Here is an 8421-nt window from a genome sequence, read left to right as displayed (position 1 = left end):
CGTGTGAGATGAGTGCAGTTGGGGCTAGATAGCAAAACAACAACAACAACAACAATTTCAGGGCTATTAAGACAATATATAGTGTAATAATGAGGTAGACACTGTGAGACTGAGGATGGAGGTCTTAGGATTCTGTTAGTATAATTGGAGACCTCTCTGTCTATGTGGCTTTTCTCTCTGAATGAAAAGAATTAGAGAGCCAGGATAATATTTAGGGAAAGAGTATTCTAGTAAAAGGGAATAAAATAAATTCAAAGGTCCCAAAAGTTTTGAAGCAGTGGTTTGCTTGGGCTAAAAAGGACAGTCTGGTTGGAAAGGCATGACTGTGGATGAGAGTTATGGCAAACAAGTACAAGATGGAACAGAGTATTAGGAAAATACAGGAGAAGGGTTAAGTATGTCAGGCCTTTGGAAGCTTTGGTGAAGATTCTTGATGGGATACTTTTGAATGGCATGGAAGCCGCTGGAGGCTCTGGAGCAGAGCAGTGCCATGTTCTGATTTACATTTTGAAAATATCATTCTCATTGACTGTAGTAGAAGCTATGATGGAAATAGGTAGCCTGTTAAGAAGAATCTCAATAGTACAGGCAAGAGACTCACTAGGTTGATAATGCTGGATGATATGAAAAATGGTTTTGGTTCTAGTGTTATTTTAAATATAGGGAGCAAGAGAGGAATTGTGGAAGGATTCAGTGTCTTTGATATGGATATTTATAAAAATGAAATTGCCATTTTATTAAGATTAGGGAAAAACTTGTTTTAGAATTTATAATTAGATCAATACTTTTGTTTGAAGCGTGCTAAATATGGAATTTATGTTAGATATTTAAGATATATCAGTTAAGAAAACAGCCTTTATATTTGGATTTGCAATGTGGAGGTCACATTTGACCTTGATGAGGTGGTGGACAGATGAGGAAATTATTTGGTGTTCTTGTTTTCCCTATAGAATTAAGCGCAAAGAAATTTAGTAAAGGTTAGGAGGGAAGGTGGGTTTTGGATGTTGTCAGATAAAGGTGAGAAATTGTCAGCAAGGAGAGTGGGAGAATAGTTTTACAATGACGCTTTTATGTAATTCCAGGCAACATTGCCTCTCCCCTTGAAATCTATGGTCATTTACTTAAGCTGAGACCAGTATGGCTCCAAGATTTTCATTAGCAAGACTCAGCTGCTCAGGTAAAGTTAGAAAGTAGGTGAGAACTAGAAGTTGGGTGAGAACTAGAAGTTAACCAGAGTTGGAATCTTGCGAACTTAGTATCCTGAAGGGAAAGATGAAGAAAGAAGTATTTTGACGAACCATCGACTCTAAATAGGGTAAGGATGAAAAAAATATTATGAAGGAAATTATAGAGAACAAAAATCAATAGAGGCTCCAGTGTGGCAAATAATTGTTGGAGTTGGGATAAAGAGCATCCAACAATATCTTAGTTTCGGAGAGTGGGATATTAGAAACCAAGAGTGGAATGACTGTAGTTATTGATAATAACAAGCTGTGGTTACTGAGTCAGGTGATTTTGCTTATGATAGACTGTGAGTTTCCCAGAGCAAAGTAGAAGACCATGTGGAAATGAGAAAGGAATGGGAAAATGTGTTAGATGAGGGATTGTATGGAAGTGCATCACAGGGATCACAGTTAGAGGGACTTACAGTCATAGGCTCCCTGTGATTTCTGAAAGCAGCCGGGACATCTTAACAGTGTCTTCAGAGGTGATAATCAGATTTAACTAGGGCCTCCTTCTAAATCAGGTCTCAGCCTTGGCTGCACATTGTAATCACCTGAGGGAACTTTAAAAATTTCCAGTGCTCAAACTTCACCCCAAACCAATGAAATTAAAATCTCCAGGGGTGGGACCCAGATGTCAGCATTTTTAAAAGTTCTCCAGGTGTTTCCAATGTGCAGCCAAGGCGGAGAGCCAGTTTTCTGGCTTTAGGCCAGAAGAAGTAGCAAGAAATGTTGGCTCTGGAGCCTAGGCTCTGCACGCTAAGACAGATCACCTCAGAATTGTCTGCACATAAGGTGGGAGTCAGATTTGCCTCCCTCCTGTGTCTGAGCATCTAATGAACTAAGGTTTATGTGAGAAGCAAACCAATTCACTCAAAACAGTTAGTAGATGTGTCTGTGTATATTAGCCAGTAAAAAGTGAAAAAGAAAGTTTCTTCCCCAAGAGCAGAACAATCACAGTTTGAGACCCTGTACTGCAGGACAGCAGGTCGTCGCTGAGATAGCAATTGATGACATATACATTGCTCTGAGGGCTCCTTAAGAACTTCTACCTTTTACGAATGTCAGGTGAAAGGTTCACAGCACAACTTTTCATGCTTAATTAGCAGTTAGAATCGCTTCAAGAAATCAAATAGGGAGGAGCAGATGGACTTGCAGCTCACCTTGCGGCAGTAATTTGTTTGTCTCAGCCACTAGTCTTGGTTGCTAACAACATCATCTAAAGGTAATGGAATCATACTTTTGCTTATTCTCTATTTGGTTGCTAAATAATTTAGTCGAAAATCTAATTTCTGTTAAAACAGAAAAGTAAAAATCTTTATTTCAGAGCTATTTAATTTGCAACATGTTGCCATTATAATCTCCTGGCATTGGTGTAACGTCTAAGACTCAGCTGATCGCTTTAAGTACTCAGTGCTGATATACTCTAGTAAGTGAAGAATTTTTACTTGTAGATTACAAAGAACACATTGTATCTTATGTGCATCTCAATATAAATAAGTTACAGAGGGCTAAAGTTTTGCTTTTGGATTTTAAAAAGAAAAATTCCTACACTTTAAAACTTAACTCTAAACGGCCCTGATTTTTGAACAAAACTTTTAATATTTTAGAAAGCCAGTATTGTCCTTTTGTTGTGAAAGCAGTTTTGCTATATTTTTAAAATAAATCTTTACTCCACAAACATTTATAGTACTCTGAAAAGGTTTTATATTTTATTTACTGGTGCCATAGCTTTTGAGATTGAAATGGACAAGAAGGGTCTGCCATAAACTCTTTTGTGTTGTGTTAAATCTGTGGGTTTAAGTGACCTAGGAGAGAGTGGTAATTCTTTCAGCTTCCTCTACTTGGAAATGTGTGTTAGTTCTCTTTGAAAAGAAGGCTTTACTTAAATTTAACTTGTTATTATTTTCCCAGTTGGAGTGACAGAGAATGCTGGGTGACCTTTGTAGGGTTACTTATTGTCTTCATGAAAATTTTCTCCATCTGAACTAGAGAAAATACCTGCTGAGCTAAGGACTATGGTGAAGACAATGCGTGTCAAACATTTTATGTGCTACTTCTCAGAAAGAAACCAACCATGATAAATAGACTTTCATAACATGTTTTCTAAAATTCACCATGTGCTAAACTTTTCCAAGTCCATCTAATTTTCATCATGTTTTTGCACTCTAGATAAGCCATGATGATGAATGAGAGTTGGTTTTGGGTAAAATATTGCAGTGGATAGTTTAAATTTCTGCCTTGACTTTTTGTGTCTTTCTCTTGTCCTCTATGGTATGCCTATGGATTTCACCTTCTATTTACTCTCACATGCATAGCACCTGATATAATTCTTCCTTTCTCTATAAAGACTGCATATGCCCAAATAAACCCCATTTCAAGTCTTTGCTTGTTATTAAAAAATATTTCTTGGACCCTACCCCAAAACCAATTAAATGAGAAACTCTAAGTATGTAGATTTGTAGAATATTGAAGTTTAAAAACTCCCCAGGTGAGTCTAATGTAAAGCCTTGGCTGTGTGTCACTGTCTTAAGCCAAAAACTTCAGATTCTTAAGGGTATAATTCTAAAGAGTTAGCTGCTGAATAAAGAACATATTTGTAAACCAGAAATCCTTAAATGCTATGAGCCCAAACTAGCGAGAGAACGTTGTCTCAACAGCCTAAAGGATGACAACAACTAAACTAACAATGATGTTTTATGTTGCTATGAAATTCCTCAATTGCCATGATCACTGCTGCTGCTGCTGCTAAGTTGCTTCAGTCGTGTCCGACTCTGCAACCCCATAGACGGCAGCCAACCAGGCTCCCCCGTCCCTGGGATTCTCCAGGCAAGAACACTGGAGTGCGTTGCCATTTCCTTCTCCAACGCGTGAAAGTGAAGTCGCTCAGTCGTGTCCGACTCTTAGCGACCCCATGGACTGAAGCCTGCCAGGCTCTTCCGTCCATGGGATTTTCCAGGCAAGAGTACTGGAGTGGGTCACCAATGCCTTCTCCGGCCATGATCACTGAGTGACCATTATTTCCTTAGTCTCAGGCACTGAGTTATCTGTAATTATCTATCACACACTGGATGTATTATTTTTCTTCTTGTGTCTGATAGCTTAATGTTCACTAGCAAGAGACTAACTTCCTGATTTGTGGGTGTGGAGAGAACTACAAACTCATTTGCTATTGTGTCACAGTGAATTTCTGATTCTAAGAAACATCTTCAATCACCAGAATGACAGTAGAGTTGCCTGTTTTCCTTATCTGCTTTAGTTAATTTAGTTTATGTCTGCGTGTTTGGAGTTGGCTGTCTCTCTGTTCAGAACAATTAGGAGGGTGGCCTCAGAATTGTAAGCATACTGGGACATTCTTCATGGCTATGACGCCATTGTATTCAAAACCACAGTTTCCTAAGCTGATTGTTTTTTGATTGGACCAGATATTAGAAGATAAATGAAGAAAACTTGCAAACAGCAAGTATTCTTGAAGTAAGAATTTTATATTTATACATATGTGAAGATAGAAGCCTTTGATGAAAAGTTATTCTTAGATCAATATGCTCACTTTAAATAACTTTATTTTTAAAATTATTTATATTTATTTTATTTTAATTTTGGCTTGCATCAGTCTTTGCATGCACTAGAGCTTTCTCTAGTTGCGGAGAGCAATGTCTGCTCTCTAGTTGAGCTGCAGAGGCTTCCCACTGCAGTGGCTTCTCTTGTCGTGAGGCACGAGCTCTAGGTGTGCAGGCTTCGGTAGTTGCGGCTCACAGGCTCTAGAGAACAGGTTCAGTAGTTTTGACACATTGTCTTAGTTGCTCTGCGGCATGTGGAATCTTCCTGGATCAGAGATGGAATCCATGTCCTTTGCATTGGAAGGCAGATTCTTACCCATTGTACCACCAGGGCAGCCCTATTCAGTTGGTGAAAAAAGTAATTGTGATTTTGGACTGTGAATTTTAAATCATTATAACTAGGCTCAAACATACTTTTATTAATCAAAATAGGAACCATTACAATCAACACATTTTTGCTAATGAGAAATAAGTTTGCTTATACTTACAGTATAAAAATCCATGCTTGGGATTTGATCAACTCTTGGAAAGCATTTTCTGCATCCTGCAGGTTGTGGAAGTGTTTTCCTTGCAAAAAGTTGTTGAGATGCTTGAGGAAGTGGTAGTCAGTTGGCGAGAGGTCAGGTGAATAGGGTCAGGCACTTCAGTTGCTTAGTCGTGTCCGACTCTTTGCGACCCCGTGAATCGCAGCACGCCAGGCCTCCCTGTCCATCACCAACTCCTGGAGTTCACGCAGACTCACGTCCATTGAGTCAGTGATGCCATCCAGCCATCTCATCCTCTGTTGTCCCCTTCTTCTTCTGCCCCCAATCCCTCCCAGCATCAGAGTCTTTTCCAATGAGTCAGCTCTTCTCATGAGGTGGCCAAAGTACTGGAGTTTCAGCTTTAGCATCATTCCTTCCAAAGAAATCCCAGGGCTGATCTCCTTCAGAATGGACTGGTTGGATCTCCTTGCAGTCCAAGGGACTCTCAAGAGTCTTCTCCAATACCACAGTTCAAAAGCATCAATTCTTCGGCGCTCAGCCTTCTTCACAGTCCAACTCTCACATCCATACATGACCACAGGAAAAACCATAGCCTTGACTAGACGAACCTTTGTTGGAAAAGTAATGTCTCTGCTTTTGAATATGCTATCTAGGTTGGTCATAACTTTCCTTCCAAGGAGTAAGCATCTTTTAATTTCATGGCTGCAGTCACCATCTGCAGTGATTTTGGAGCCCCCCAAAATAAAGTCTGATACTGTTTCCACTGTTTCCCCACCTATTTCCCATGAAGTGATGGGAGCGGATGCCATGATCTTCGTTTTCTGAATGTTGAGCTTTAAGCCAACTTTTTCACTCTCCACTTTCACCTTCATCAAGAGGCTTTTGAGTTCCTCTTCACTTTCTGCCATAAGGGTGGTGTCATCTGCATATCTGAGGTTATTGATATTTCTCCCGGCAATCTTGATTCCAGCTTGTGTTTCTTCCAGCCCAGCGTTTCTCATGATGTACTCTGCATAGAAGTTAAATAAGCAGGGTGACAATATACAGCCTTGACGTACTCCTTTTCCTATTTGGAACCAGTCTGTTGTTCCATGTCCAGTTCTAACTGTAGATGAGGTAAAACTTTATAGCCCGATTTGTTCAACTTTTGAAATGCTGGTTGTGTGATATGAGGTCAGGCATTGTTGTGGAGGAAAATCAGGCCCTTTCTGTTGACCAATGCTGGCTGCTGGCATTGCAGTTTTCAGTGCATCTCGTTGACTCGCTGAGCAGACTTCTCAGATGTGTATTGGTTTTGCCGGGATTCAGAAAGCTGTAGATCAGACCAACATCAGACCACCAAACAGTGACAGTGACCTTTTTTTTTGGTGCAGGTTTGGCGGTGGAAAGTGGTTTGAAATTTCTTCTTAGTCCAACCACAGAGCTGGTCATTGTCTGTTGGTTGTCATATAATATCCACTTTTCATCACATATCACAATCTGATCAAAAAATGGTTCATTGTTGTTGTATAAAATAAGAGAAATGACATTTCAAAATCATGATTTTTTGATTTCTGGTCAGCTCATGAGGCACCAGCTTATCAAGTTTTTCACCTTTCCAATTTGCTTCAAATACTGAGTGACTGTAGAATGGTTGACACTGAGTTCTTCGGCAACTTCTCAAGTAGTCGTATGAGGATCAACTTTTATGATTTCTCTCACTTTGTTGTTGTCACCTGCCCATGGCTGGCCACTAGGCTCCTCATCGTCAAGGCTCTGGTGTCAGCTAGAACCGTCACTGGATTGTATGTTAGCTAGCTGTTCCTGGGTCTAATGTGTTGTTGATGCTTCTAGTTGTCTCCCCTGCTTTACAACCCATTTTGAACTCAAAACTGCTCAAATTTGCTTTTCGTCTAACATCATTTCCATAGTCTAAGATAAATACAAAACACACAGCAAGTAATAATTCATTAGCAAAAAACATGACATGAGAAATATGCATTAAAATGATGTATAACATAACCACATTTATTGAGAATGTATTCCAGTTCATACGGCAAATATCAACAATGCGAAAACCGCAGTTACACTTGCACCAACCTAATAGATGTTCATTTTTAATTTCAGTTTTTGAGCCCTTTCAACTTGTACCCTGAACTTGATAATAGCAAATAAAACCTACTTTGCTGCTGTTTAATCAATTTCATAAAATGAAGAAAGTTGCAACATCTGGCTTTTGTTCAAGCCCATATTTCTTTCACTACACTGGTCTAGAAGACATCTTTTTAATACAATTCAGGGGCATTCATCCTGCCTCACTCTCACTGTGACCTTTGAGAGGAGTGCTAATATGTCAAAGATGAGGATACTATTGATTAACAATTTTGGTGAGTTAAGTATTTTGTATAATTCTGGAAGAGATTAAAGTCTATTTTAAGACTTCCAGTTTCTGGTTCTACATCACATATAAGGAGCTTGGAAATCACCAGTCTTCCTAAAAAAAAAAAGTAAAAACTGAACAGACTAAAAAAGTCAACATCTTTTTGGATCTGTAAGAGAGGTGAGACACAAACACTGCCCCCACGATTGAAGAGTCAGGCAGGTACAGGGAATAGAGACGTGGGAGTGGAAACCACCTCAGGAAAACTGTAATTGAAAAGTTGCTGGTGGCTTAGTGTCCAACTCTTTGTGACCCTCTGGACTGTAGCCCCTCCAGGCTCCTCTGTCTGTGGAATTCTTCAGGCAAGAATACTGCAGTGGGTTGCAATCCCCTTCTCTAGGGGATTTTCCCCAATCAGGGCTCCAACTCACGTCTCCCACAAGGTAGATTATTTACCGTCTGATCCACCAGGGCTTCTCTTTTCAATTCACATTTTTGGGAGGACAACTCTGAGGGTGAAAAACTAGACCCACTGACGGTGGTGAGGGGAGGAAAGGTGCACAATATTATGAGATTTATCCTCAGGAGATTGGTCAAGTTCCCACAGTAAATGTGGGAGAAAAATATAGATCCTCTGGAGAAGGAAATAGCAACCCACTCCAATACTCTTGCCTGGACAATTCCATGGACTGAGGAGACAGGCAGGCTACAGTCCATAGTGTCACAAAGAATCAGACCCCGACTGTGCGACTTTCACTTCTGGCAGGAGGGGGAAGAGTAAGGAACCATTTAAA

At 39.9% G+C, this 8421-nt stretch overlaps 1 long non-coding RNA gene across 13 annotated transcripts in view; it reads left to right on the top strand.

The window, feature by feature from the left end:
- Window positions 1–279: 279 nt before the first annotated feature.
- Window positions 280–8421, top strand: part of LOC147364676 (uncharacterized) — a 147801-nt gene continuing 139659 nt past the window's right edge. For 9 of the 13 annotated variants that reach the window (XR_015133662.1, XR_015133659.1, XR_015133656.1 and 6 more), the window contains exon 1: window positions 1623–2448. This is a non-coding gene — a long non-coding RNA (uncharacterized LOC147364676). Of the gene's footprint in view, window positions 1316–1622; window positions 2449–2550; window positions 2653–3137; window positions 3594–8421 lie in introns of those variants that run through there. The other 4 variants (XR_015133668.1, XR_015133667.1, XR_015133658.1 and 1 more) reach the window with 4 other exon arrangements.

The sequence above is a fragment of the Bos grunniens genome, chromosome 10 (genome assembly GCF_055505025.1).
Source record: "Bos grunniens cultivar Pamir isolate PY7600 chromosome 10, Bosgru_T2T1.0, whole genome shotgun sequence".
Lineage (NCBI taxonomy): Eukaryota > Metazoa > Chordata > Mammalia > Artiodactyla > Bovidae > Bos > Bos grunniens.
The sequence above is the reverse complement of the archived record's forward strand: the minus strand, read 5'-3'. Positions and strand labels throughout refer to the sequence as shown.